The sequence below is a fragment of the Magnolia sinica genome, chromosome 2, assembly GCF_029962835.1.
Source record: "Magnolia sinica isolate HGM2019 chromosome 2, MsV1, whole genome shotgun sequence".
Classification (NCBI taxonomy): Eukaryota; Viridiplantae; Streptophyta; class Magnoliopsida; order Magnoliales; family Magnoliaceae; genus Magnolia; species Magnolia sinica.
Window position 1 is genome coordinate 29,596,893 of NC_080574.1, and position 14,421 is coordinate 29,611,313.

The window sequence follows — 14,421 nt, forward strand, 5'->3', positions numbered from 1 at the left end:
CTCATACTCGACTCGGTACTTGACTCATACTCGACCAGGGCCATATACTCAAAATGAAAGCCCTAACTCCAGTCGCTTTCACACTTTTAGCCCGCCCACCCAAAACGAAAATACCCTTCCCCTTCCTTCCCTCCCAGCGCCCATTCAAAATTACCCATTCTCTCTCTCTCTCTCTCTCTCTCTCTCTCTCTCTCTCCCCTGTCCGGTGTTGTCCGGCCCGTCCCTCTTCTTCTTCTTCTTCTTCTTCTTCTTCTTCTTCTCTCTCTCTCTCTCTCTCTCTCTCTCTCTCTCTCTCTCTCTCATTCCCCTATCCGGCGCTAGTATCTGCAACTCGTCCCTACGGCCTGCCCGATGCCCCTGTCCGGTGCCACAGCTCGTCCCTGCCCCTGTCCGGTGCTAGTCTCTCTCTCGTTCAGTCGTTCTGACGTTCCCCTTAAAAAAAACCCTCTCTCTTTAAAACACCCTAACCCGCACGGCCACAGCGACCGTCCGGCGGTCCCTGCCCTGCCCGGTCGCCATTTCCCTTACCCTTCTTCTTCCCTCTTTCTCTCAGGTGCTCACATTGCCCTGTCCGGTGGCCACAACGACTATTCGGCGCCCCTGTCCGTAGCTTGTCACTACCCTACCCTGTCTGCAGCTCGTCCCTTCCCTGCCCAGTGCCCCTATCCCTGCTGCAACTAGTCCCGAGCCTGCCCGACGCCCCTATCCGCAGCTCGTCCCTGCACTGCCCTTTCTACAGCTCGTCCCTACCCTGCCCGGTGCCCTTGTCCGTCCATCAGGTAAGAATTATTGTTTTAATTATTATTTTCATCATATATAAAAAAATTATCAGCTAATTTTCATCCTAGTGATTTTCATTTGATTAATAGGTATGATGAAATATGATTACGATAGACGATAGTGGCTACACACACAAATCTATGGTTGACATCCCATCTCCCTAGTTCCAAATGGTGTGGCCCACTTGAGTTGTACATATGGGTGATTTTTTTGTCCAGGTCCTATAATCGATGATGAAACCTTATGGACAGATTGTTTAACCAATATGATTTTAGGATTGTTCAACCAATCTGATTTTAGGATTGTGGCTAAATGATAACAGGCTGCACGGTTTATATGGTTTAATTTGAATTAATGTATGCCACTCATTCAATTTTCACGTGTAACCAATCGTAGCCATTCAAAACCGTGGGCCCCATTGTGGTGGGACAAACTAGCAAAGTACAAAAGATGGATCCTAACCATCTGATTAGAGACTACAAAAGATCTGGTTTTGGGTCCTTTTTCTTTTCTGATTTTATTTGTGATTTGGATTTAAATTGTTATTTGTCTTTGAACTTAATATAGTGATTCTTTTATCTCTGTTGGATGCTTAGTAGCTAGAGTTGGATTTCAATAGCTTAATTGGATTTGGCATTTGAGTTAAGGAATGCTTAGTGCACTCAAGTTAATACACTTAGCATTCATCTTTCATATTGCACTTTTAATTCATTTATTGTTTGATTATTAGGTTTGATTATTATTTTTATTGTTCTAGTTGTAGTATAAGATAATCAGTTACCCATTTGAGGATTTCTATGTTGCCAGACATAAATTCAGTGTGTTCTTAGATGCATAAAAATTCTCAAATTATCCCTTTTTGGACAGTTTAGGGTTAGATAGATTGTAATGTCTTCATTTATTCCAATTAAAATGCATATACCTGTTCTGGTTTTGTCTCTCCTTTTTTTCTCTAGATATATTTCATGTATTTATTTCCGTCTTCAAATGTCCACAATTTGTGTTAATGATTGACATGGGAATCAAATACAAGATTAATATATTCTGGAGAGATAAGGAGAGATGCTATCGGAATTTTGGCGTAGCATTTAAATTGAAAAATGAAGGCATTATAATCTATCCAACCTTGAATGGGTGACTGATTTAGACAGTTAAGTAAGTATGTTTGTCTAGCGATCTAGCCGTCTAGGAATAGCCGTATAACATATCGAGAACTTTATTTTATAGATGACTAGTCAAGACAAAATCACAAATACCTCTGGAATGGGTGCATCAGCCACATCTCCTCTAATTGTAGAGGGAGATACAGACATGTCAACTGCATGCAAAGGGAAGAAGAATAGATCAGCAGTGTGAGATGATTTCGAAGATGTGACAGTTAACGGTGTACAAAAGATAAAGTTAATCACTGGAATGGGTTATACAGCAAAATTCCAGGAGGATCTACGACACATCTAAATAGACATTTAAAGACATGTCCTAAGAGACCGAGACTCCCTCATCACAGCCAATAGTTACTGTCATTTACGAAGTCAAAAGGGGACGACTCACAAGGCGTAGTGTCCACTCATAAGTTTGATAAAGAGAAGCTGAATGAGTGGTATGCTAGATTAGTGATTCTGAAAGAAAAACCCTTCAAAATGATAAAAAGTAAAGGGTTTAGGGCTTTCTGTCAATTTCTTAAACCTCGGGCCTATAATGTCTCCCGCGTCATAGTGCAAATAAAGTGTATGAAAATATATGCAAAGGAAAAGATGAAACTGAAAGAAGTTTTGGCTTTAGTGTCCAGAATAACTTTGACGTCTGATTTATAGACGCCGTCCAATCAAAGAAAATAATACATTTCATTAACCGCTCACTATGTCGATAAGGATTGGAAACTATGCAAGAGAATTTTGAACTTCCACAACCTTCCTCCTCCACGTACTAGTTTACTTATTTCAGATTGCATCTACATTTGTCTAGAAGGCTGGGGCATTGAGAAGAAAATTTCAGCAATAACGTTAGACAATGCTTCAGTAAATGACAGTGTTATTTCATGCTTACGTAACCAGTTCAGGGCTACAGGAAATTTATTTTTTGAAGGAAAAATATTTCAGGTCAGATGTTGTGCCCATATTATAAATTTGATTATACAAGAAGGGTTAAAAGAAATTAACAACACTATAGAGAACATAGAAGAAAGTATAAAATATATAACGGGGTCGCCATCGAGACTGAGTGTATAGAATGACATCATCCAACGTTTAAATGTGTCATCTAAAAAAACATTAAAGTTAGATGTGTGTACACATTGGAACTCGACCTATGAAATGTTAGATACAGCAATGGAATTACAACTTACATTTCCTGAATACGAGGCGCATGACAGAACGTATTCTTCGTTGCCGAGCATAGATGATTGGGCCAAAGTAAAACAAGTTCACACATTTCTCAAAGTTTTCTACGATTGCACGAAGATTTTTTCTGAGAATCAATATCCAACCGCGAATCTATTTCTTTCGTCTCTTTGGAAGATTAAGGATGCTCTACAGAAAAATGTCAGTACGGGTCCAGATTTCATATGCCAGATGACAGTTGGTATAAAGATGAAGTTTAATAAATACTGGAACGAATGTCATCTATTGATGTCCTTGGCAGTTGTTCTTGATCTTCGTTGTAATATGGGGTTGGTTAGCTTTATTTTCATGAAGCTTTATCCCACTAAAAGAGCGGCAACAGAGACGTCCAAGGTTCGTCAAGCTCTTGAAGATTTGTACAAATCGTATGTTAGTACTTTACTTGCAACGGGTGTTAAAAAAAGTAGAGATGTGGATATTTCGGTACCTGGTATTCCGGATGTACTAAATGAATACATATCATACTTGACACAAGCACGAATGAGAGTTGATACTAAGGAATCAGAGCTAGAAATATACCTCAATAAGTCAATTGTAGTGCGATCCAAATTTGATGTGTTAGAATAGTGGAAGATAAGGGTTAGTGAATCCAAATACCCTACATTATCTGTGATGGAACGGAACATATTATCAATACCAATTTCAACAGTGGCATCAGAATCCACATTCAGCACAGGGCTCAGGGTTGTGAGTAAGTATCGAAGCTCACTTTCGCTAAATACAATTGAAGCGTTGATTTGTACGAAAGATTGGTTGCGCCCGATATAGGGAGGAGATATGAATGATGATGATGATGAAGAGGAGATTGAGATTCGTGATGAGTCTCTACCTGCAGAGCAGTAATTATTTTCAGTTTTTCAATTCTTTTTGGTTAAAAGTTGAATGATCTGTAATATTATTTCACTGCAACTGCAAACATGAAAGTGTTGGAATGTGGTTTGAAAAACTTTGAATCTTTGATATTTATTTACATATGCCTGTTCGTTTACTTTTATTTTTGATACATTTATATTGCTTTATTTTGTTCCTATATCAAGTTCAAATTATTTATCAATATTTTAATTTTTTTATATTAAAATTTGAGTGTAGATATGTCGTCATCTGACCCACCGATAAATATTTGGGACTACGCTTCCCTAGTTGCATCACCACCAAAGTTTGAAAAAATAAAGATTAAGTGTGGTTTATGTGGCGCAAAGTTTGTAAACAAGACTAATCGCTTTGGGTTACACTTGTCATGTCGAGGTGGTGATGCAAAACCATGACCTAATGCCCCTAAGGAAGTCCAAATTCCTTTTCAAGCCCTATTAGATTCGAATAGAAAACCTTTCACTCCATCCAAACCTTCTACTTCTGGATCTAATACAAGAATGACCTCCACAAAAGATGCAGAGGAGGAAGCCAGATTAAAAGCTTTGGAGGAAGAATAATTTCAACTCACCTTAAAACGCAGTATGGAAGAAGTTTCTAGACTTCAGCGATATTGAAGTCAAAGATAACACGATATTAAAGCACGGTCAAATACGACAAACAAGAAGAAGAAAAAGAGTAACAAATTCAAATTTCTGACCCGTCTCAGTGAATTTTATAAGGCGCTGGGTACTACATACAATTCTTCACATAAAGAAAGTTTGAAAAATCTAGTTCAAAGTGTAAAAGAGCACGAAAGAAATATCTTTTTGTCTTTTGACTCAGAGGACGTGAACCAATATGTATATGAAAAAATAGATAGCAGTTCCGATGGATCAGAAGACAATACAGGAAGGCACTCCTCTTTGGAGGTTATTAGTTATAAATTGTCATTTTGAACAATGTAATATAAATATGTAATTATCAAAGTTTTTTAATCATAAATTATGTACATTTTATATATTTTATTGTTTTGTTCAACTTCGAATTCCAATTGACAATCGAATTGAAATTCAAATGAATCTCAATTTATAACTCGAACTCGGCTCAAAGCTCGAACTCGCTGCTCGAAAACCCTACTCGAATTGGGCTCAAATTCGGACTCGGACTCGAACTCAACTCGAAAACTCAGACTCGACTCGACTCAATTTCTGCTTGTACTCGGACGAGTAGAGTACGAGCAGGGAATCCATGCTCGATGCCTGAGCAGAGCCGAGTACGAGTAGGACTTGGGAAGTGCGAGTCGAGCATGAGCTAGGCAATACTCGGCTCGACTCGACTCATGTACAGCTCTACCACTAAGAGCCCTGCACGTGACGACTTGGGTATAAACAGGGCTTATTTGAAAATTCCCAGCCTTCGACCCCTGATGGCATCACCTTTAACTACCAAACCATTTTCAAGAAATTAGTCTAAAATCAAGATTTTAATGGACGAAGACATTCTTTATGTACCACACACCACTCACCATTATGAGGTAATTTGTTGAAAGGATACGTATCTTTTGTGATTCACACATATCTTAAGTAGTTCTTACCCACACTATCTCAGATTGAGGTTCAGAGGATTTCATGGCAATCTCATCCTTCCAACCCATCATCCCCACCGTTCAATGTATTACCAACTAAAAAGTTCTATTAGTTTGATAATCCTGGCAGTCTAGTCAATGGATTTTACTAGATTGAGTGTTGATTATTATTTCCCTTCCATTGATTATCTGTTTAATTGTGGAAAATTGGACGGTTGGATCATCTAGATGGACTTCTAAGGCATCGTCTGTCCTACCGGAATAATTGGATGGATGGTTGAGATCATTGCTTGGTGAAACGGAGGGCCAAAAGAAGTGCAGGGCATGGGAAACTCGGTGCACCCATTATAACATGGGAGTGGATTAGGTGTGGCCGCGGCCTCACCCAAGATGGCATGGCCCTTATATCGGGCCCAATTTTAGGTATGTATTGTATATCTATGCCATCCATCCATTTTTTTCGTATCATTTAAGGTGACGAGGCCAAAAATGAAGAAGATCCAAATCACATGTGAATTACAATGCAGGAAAATATGATGATTGAATAATCCACAAATCAAAAATTTCTAACACCCACCGTAATATTTATTTGTCATCCAACTTGTTAATAAAGTCCCACAAACTTGGATGAAGGGAAAAAAACATATGGTTAATCCCAATCTTTTGCAACTCATGAAATATTTTTAATGGCCCATCATTGTTGTTTGGATCAGTTTTATTTTTGGGCTCATATGCTAAAATAATATGGGAAAATAGATGTGCATCATGGGTATATAATAAATACATCAAGGTAAGACCCACAGTAAGGGCAACACCATAGTGGGTGATGTTAGGTCCCCACCTACTTGGATCCCTATAAGGTTATTAATTTAAATAGTCTTAAATTATAATGTAATATATGCGCCGATGTTAGAATTTCAAGTCATATCTGTTTTAGTCTTTTGGACACTTTTTGGACATTTTTTTATACGAAAATGTCCCTCTAACAATTATCTTATCGCGAAGATTTTCGTGGAAGTTGAGAGGGTCTTTTGAGCATATGGGTGTAGACTCGTTAAATTAATGATTGGGGTCACTCCTCAGCTAATTTAATCTTTTCATTTTAATTAGACAGCCGTGAAGCCACAGTATAATAATTTAAACATTTTGTTGTTGTCTTAGCCCACAACTACGTTAACGTTGTGAGTTAATTTCGAATTGTTTTCTCTAGTGTGGCCCATCCATGACGAGTTTTGCCCTTAAACTTAAGTAGATTGCATGAAATTAAAACCCCTTTCATGTGGACAGCGTTATATATGCTACAAGACAAGTTAGTGGGCCCCACATAAAATGCTGGATGGGTTTAATAGGTCTATCCCTTATGAGGCAAGGTCATTTAACATCTTCTTTCTCTTTATTATTATTATTATTATTATTATTATTATTATTATTATTTTCATGGGAGGGGACCATTTTGGCCATTAGAACTCTTACAACCTCTTTAGTACTTACTACCACGAGCTCCTGACATGCATTCGGCATCATTCCGTCAATTTCAATGAGCTTTTGAGTGTTTTTGAAGATTTTCGGGCATATTCTCTAACATATATGCTATGATCGCTAAATCTAGGTTTAAGTTAGGATAATAATGACTTTTGCGTATGTATTTTTTTAAATATTTTTTATGATATCAATGGCCAGAAATTGTGAAAGTGATTAGAGTGTTGTGGTTCCTTTTATAATTGTTTATATATATATATATATATATATATATATATATATATATATATATATATATAAAAGAAATAAATTTGTAATAGATGAATGTTATGATCGATGGATTTTGAAATTGAATAATGTTGTAATGGATAAATGTGACAAATGTCGAAATGGAAGAACGTTGCGATGGATGAATATTGAACGGTGGATTGCCGATATTCACCATGGATCGCCGATATTTAGCGTGGATCACCGATATTAATTGTAGATTGTCGATATTAATTGTGGATTGTCGATATTAAATGTGGATCGCCGATGTTCAATGATGATCATCGATATTAACTATGGATTGCTAATATTCACAATGGATCGCCGATGCTCACTTAGATTGTCAATACGCACTATGGATCGTCGATTCGACAAAAAACCATCGTAACTCTCTCGTTACATGTCCAATTTAATTATTTGTATACTCGTTTGAAAGATAATTTAATGAAATTTCAATTTGATTTGGAATCATCTCATTTTGACACCACTTTGATTGCCCAAAAACTGAGTCCAAAGTTCATTAAGGATCGTGAATCACTGATCCGACGAAAATGGTCATAACTCACTCATTATGACAATTATGACCGTTCATTCATTTCAACATTCTTCCACTAAAACATTTATCCATTTCAACATTCATCACATTTATCCATTACAACATTCTTCAATTTCAAAATTCATCCATTACAACATTCTTCAATTACAAAATTCATCAATTTTACAAACTTTTACCATTCATACCCATTTAAAAAAAAAACAATTATAAATGGAACCACAACACTCTCCTCCCCTTCAAAAACTCTCATCATTGATACCAAAAAAATATACACACACATAAGTTGTTATTATCTTGCCATAAACTTACATTTGGCCGTCATAACTTATATGTTGAAGAGTATAATTAAAAAGCTTTAAAAAAACACTTAAAAGCTATTCATAGTGAGTGTCAAGGAAATGACAATAGTTATAACGGCCAAAATGGCGCCCTGTCGTAAAAAAATAAAAATAAAAAAAAAAAGAGAGAAAGAAATGACTAAATGGCCTTACCGCATTAGAGACCCACCTATTGAAACCATCTCATATCTTGTGTGGGGCTCACTGGATCATCTTATAGCAGATCCAAGCCATCCACATGAAATGAGTTTTAATCCCATTTCATCAGCTCAAGTTTGAAGGCAAAACGCATAACGGATGTACCACACCGAAAGAACATAATTTGAAATTAACTCATACCACTAATGCAATTGTGGGCCATAAACAACTCTAAACTTCTTGAAATGACCTTACTATAGGTTCATGACAATTTAATTAAAAGTAAATGAATTATATCAATCTAGGAGTAGATCTAATCGTTGATTTAGTGGGCCTACACCCTCATTAGCCCTCTCGACTTATGCAAAAAGCTGCTATAATACGAGTGGACGACTAGTTTAGATGTATTTTCATCTTTAGAAAAGCCAAATAGTATCTAAAAGCCTTAAAAAACATATAAATTCAAATTCTACGTCAGTGCATTTATTATATCATAATCAAGGGCCGTTTTAATTAATAACCTGTCCCTAAGTGAGACCAACGATGTGGCCCTCGCCATGGTGCCCATCTTGATGTATACATTTTATACTTACCCTCTCCATCTGTTCTTCCATATCACTTTAGGCCATTATCTAACAAATAAACTAGATCCAATTAATAGGTGGACCATACCCTAAGGGCTTGTTTGGGAGCGTGGATTTGAAACCCACTGATTCGGAACCCCATGGATTTGAAATCCTCTTATTGTGTTTGACACCCTTAGATTGGCAATCAACTTTAATCCAAAGGTAGATATGCATGATATATTTATCGGGGCTTGAGTTTAATTATTGAAATAACTTTAATTATCTAATTCGTGAACATATGTAATGTTTAACACAATGGTTGTAATAAGCCTGTTGAAATATATGCTTTGCCTGAAAATAATAAAATTTCAAGTCTCGAATTGGCCACAAGTATCAAATCATATCCGAGTGACTAACCAATGATTTTTAACCATTGATGTACATGGACAATGTTTGAACAGTGTTGATAATTATATTAAAAGTAGTTATAATAATGCAATTGATAATTTAATTATTTTGGGATATCATTAGTGGGCCATGTGACCAATAGAATAATACTCCGATGACATACATGTTACATATGCAATTCAAGGAAGGATTTTAGATGTAATCCAAGCTTTCACTGTAGATTTGAAACTCCTCTTTGAAAGGATTTGAAACCCCCAATTTCTCAATGGTGCCAAAAAACAGGGATTTTGAAATTCTCTTAAATCCCCCAAATCCATGATGCCAAACTTCCCAAGAGAAATAACAGTCAGTGATTGATCATAAATGAGCCACAAAAGTTTTGGATCAAATTTGTATTTATTTTTTCCCTCTTATTCATGTATTGAGTGACAAATAAGCATTACCTATGCATTCATAAATGTATTAAGGGCCTGTTTGGAACAATAGTTTGTTGAATCACCTTTGTTTCCTTACGTTGCATTAACCTTATTATTAGATCTGCTTATTTTTTCGAGATGATGTTAAAAAATTATACGGAGGAACGAATTAACGGCATAGATACTGGATACATACATCAAGGTGCCCCCGCGGTAACGGCCTCACCGTCTTCGGTGATGCCGGGGTCTCACCTAATCCGCTCCGCTGTGATGCTATCTTTTTAACAAAAAGAGCAATGGTGCGCATCACCAAAGCCTCCTAATGTTGATGCTTCCACGTGGCTCAGAAAAATCACGTCGGGACCCGTAAGATTTTCCGTACAGCTATTAAAGGACGAGTGATACTCAGGCAGCGTATGGAGCTTGATACGCAGACACTAATAATTGTACACGTGGCACTCGTTGATAAAATTAAACCGACTAAATTGTGGAAATCACTCTGTAAGTGGCATATGCAAAGCAGATTTTTTGGACGATCCTCTCCCCTCATTCGCGGACACTAGTTTTTTGATATAAGACCATTTTATTTTATTTTTTCATTTTTAACCCTCCAATAAAACGTTCACCAATCCTATGGTCAGATAATCAAATAAGATTTTTGTTTTTGGTTCGTCTTATATCGAGTTTTAGTAGAGAGTCTGAACGGCTTGATTTGAATTAGCGTATTCTAAGTATGCAAACTGCAACTGACTGCTTATCATTGATCATGCTCTGCCGTATTATCAAAGTATTTCTTCAGCTGGGATTAATAAATGCATATGCCACTCGCGTGAGAAAGGTGGCGGACTCCCCGCGACCCGCTCCCGCACATTAAATGGGGGAGGATTACCTTGGACATCGGATCCATCGAGGTTGGTGGGACCCACAGTGATGTGTGTGTCTTAAATCCACACCGTCCAAAAAAATTTTAAGATAATTTTATTTCATAAACCAAAATATGAATATGAACTAAAATTTAAGTGGTCCACACTAAAAGAAACAGTGGTGATTGAATCCCTACCATTAAAAACTTTATGGATTCCTCTGGAATCTTTACTTGACATCCAAACTGTTGATAAGGTCAAAAACACCTAGATGAAGAGATCACACAAATATCATCTTGATCTAAAGCTTTTGTGGCCCACAAGAAGTTTTTAACGGTCGCTCACCACTATTTTCAGTACTATGGCCCATCTAGGATTTGCAACTGCTTCACAGTTTCGATCATGCCCTAAAATGATTTTTAAATATGGATGGACAGTTTGGATGTAGTCAAATACACCACCATGGCTTCCACGGTCAGGGATCCCACCTGCCTCGGTAGATCCTATCTCTCACCTAATCCACTAGTGACGCGAGGTGGATACTGGCGATGCTCTGTGGGCCCTCATGATATATTTGTTTTATCCAAGCCGTCCATTTATTTTTTCAGGTCATTATTAAGCTTAAGCCCAAAAATGAGGGGGATCCAAGTCTAGAGTGGACAACACCACAAGAAAACAGTGGATATTGAACGACCATCAATAAAATTTTGTTTGGGGCTCACTGTAATGTTTATTTGTCATCCAGCCCGTTGATTTGGTCACACAGGATGAAGAGAAAACATAAATGTCAGCTTAATTCAAAACTTTTGCGGCCATTATTAAAATTTTAATGGTGAGTGTTCAATCACTGCTCTTTCCTCTACTGAGGTTCGCATGAGATTTAGATCTGCTTCATTTTTAGGCTTATAACTTAAAATAATCTCAAAAAATTGATGGATGGTGTGGATAGCACACAAACATCATATTGGAGCCCATATAACACTGTTTGTAGCCACCTGGCTACTGAATCTGTCAGTACGGCCATCCGCGTCCGAGCTTTATGCACTCCGTCCATTCATTTTGATCCAAAACTTGTGTGGCCTCATGAAGTTTTTATTAGTGAGCAGTGATGGTGTGGTCCACCTGAGATTCGCATATGCCTCGTTGCTTAGATCATGCCCTATAACGAGCTGGAAAAATGAATGAACGGCGTAGATAAAACATATACATTATAATGGGCCCACCGAGCACTGATAAGCACTGACTCGACACGGAGAGTATTCAATCCCCGTCCCTGCTCTCGCGAATGCAATTGTCTGTTCCATCGAGAAACACGCATCCACACACGCATCCACATTTTAGGCAGAGGACAGGAGCTATTATACTACCCATTCTCGAGGTTTGCTGCAGTACATTCCGGCCTATTGCTATTTGTTTTACGTCGGGACTATATAGCAGTTGAATCTGGATGATATTTTAATGATCCAAACCGTTTAAACGAATGATGTGAACTCATCGTTGATGGACGGTCCACAAAATATCCTTTAAAATTTGAAAAGCATGTCAACGGCTCGCAAACGAAGGGTTAAAGGGGACGGTATATATTCAAAGGTGACTAAATAACCGAATCTGAAACCTTTTTTTGATACCTCTATCTGCGCTGAGGCCCATCAAATAACTGATTGGGTCATGGCACATGACACAGATCCAAAAGTAGCAATGCATCCGGATGTATTAAAGCGAAGAGTAAAACTTTGATACTCTGGAAGTGTATGATGGATGATACACAGGCACTAAAAAATTGCTTAGATATTACATGCATGGATGCAATATATGAAATGATACCTCCAAATAGTTAACGTATACCACGTGTACAGTTTTTGAGTGCATGCGTATCAAGCGTCATGCACGGCGGGAGCATGTATCCTTGCTATGACCAAACTACCCTCTCTGTTGTTCAGAACTATGACGGGAGCTCGACTGCCACCGAAGCTGTATATGGTTGAGTTTGGTATGTATTTAGTTAAAACAAGACCCACCGTCCAAATTTTGGACCCAAACTAATTTACTATAAATATGCGGGTTTAGGTCAGGTGTGAGTTAACACCATTATACTTAATTATAAATGGATTAGAGTTTAATAGAAAGACATCTACTCGGATTCATTTATGAATGGACCGGGTGTAGTAAGTTTGGTTAAGAGATATTTAGACTTTGAACCAGACCCACTTATAAACAGGTGTAATAGGTCTGGCTGTTTAATACTCATTGTTTCCTTTTATGTGACCTACTTAAGTTTTTGATCCACCTCTTTTTTAATCTCGTGTTCTAAGTTGAACTGGCAAAATAGATGGAAGGGGCTTATTTCTCACAAACATCACAATGTGCCCCACTTAGCATCTTAGCTCAAGAACTTCTTACAAAAGCTTTTCATATGCATTCTACATACATTATAATTTACTATTTTTATAATTTTAGTGTGTTGATTTGGATATTATAATGTCTTATTGATTTAGTTGATCATAAAATACATGTCATTTTCTTACGTTACGCATATTCAGACTCCACATTTACTGAATAGGTTTGAGTTAGGTTGGGCTTGACATGGAGGAAACTAGATCCATGCATGTTTAGCAATTGAAGCTGTTCTTGGACCACGACTCATACCATTCAATAAATGGGTCAAATTTGAGTACCCCATTGGGTTCATTGACTTATTTACAACTTATTTTCAACTCTTGTTAATGTTAAATTTCAGATGCTTTTCACCTCATTTGAGATAAGAGCACGACTAAATTTAGACAAAAGGATGAATTAAGTGTTATTGAGCATATATATATATATAACCTTTACCATGGGGTGCACCATAATGATGTGCTGCATGTCCACATTTTCTATCTATTATTAAAGCTCGATTTAAGTTGTTTTCAAAAAAATTAAGTAGAGATCAAAATTTCAAGTAGACCACATTGTAGGAAATGATAGTGACTAAACACGACCATTAAAAACTTCCCAGGGCCGACAATAATGCCCACCCTAATATTTTTATTTCATCCAACCCATTGATAAAGTTAACCAAAAATAAACAAAGGAAAAATATAAAAATAATCTTGATACACATATTTGGTGGCCCATAAAAAGCTTTTAATAGCCATTTAATTGATGGACATAAGATATAAAAAAGTTCGTCCATGTGGTCTCCATGGTAAAGGTAAACACGCATTAAGATGCTACATAGGTAACACATGATCCGCTCTCTTAAACGGAATGGTTTTCCGACTCGGATTCCACAGTGACCCATCAGTTACCGTACTGGTCCATGCTAGTGGAATCTTCGTGGTCCTATCGAGCCACGTCGTCTACTTTTCCAGCTTATTTTAAGGCATCATTTTAAAATTGACACTATTTAAAATTTCAAGTGGACCAGATGACAAATAAACAGTGGGATTGAATAACTATGGTCGAAAACTTCGTATGGGCCATGAATAATATTTATGTTTTCCTTTCATCTAGTTTTGTCAGACCCTATGAAATAGTTGGATGGCAAATAAACCTGACCGTGGGTTCCGGAAGGGTTTCAACGGTACTAGTTTAATCCCCACTATTTCTCGCTGAGTCGTGTACTTTAGCTTTGGATCTGCGTCTATTTTTGTTTCGTACCGTAAAATGAACTCGCAGCATGAATGGACGGCGTAGATAAAAATACATACATCATGGTGGGGCCCACAGAGGTTTTCCAATACCGAGGAGTCGCTACCGAATGCGAGTCCATGGTCTCCACCATTCCGTCAAATA